Below are 303 nucleotides of genomic sequence, written 5' to 3' on the forward strand. Positions count from 1 at the left end.
TTAACTCGAAAAAGAAAAGAATCCGTTGTAATTAAACAATTAATATTCTTTGTGCTTGAACTAGCTTTAAGAATAATTAATTAGTAGTGAAGCTAACAGCTACATCACTACATTTTTGGTGGCCCGTACGGGGAATAAGCTTGCACCACCACCTACTAGTGAAGCAAAAAGCTAGCTCACTACACTCCAATCCAGAAGGTGGCGGTAATGCACCTAAAAGTTGTTTGCCAACCGCCATAAAATGACAAGAAGAAGAAGACCTGTATTTTTGTTTGTTAGGTCAGTGATAAAAATATGAAAAAT

The sequence above is a fragment of the Nematolebias whitei genome, chromosome 1 (assembly GCF_014905685.2).
Source record: "Nematolebias whitei isolate Nwh7 chromosome 1, NemWhi1, whole genome shotgun sequence".
Taxonomy (NCBI): Eukaryota; Metazoa; Chordata; class Actinopteri; order Cyprinodontiformes; family Rivulidae; genus Nematolebias; species Nematolebias whitei.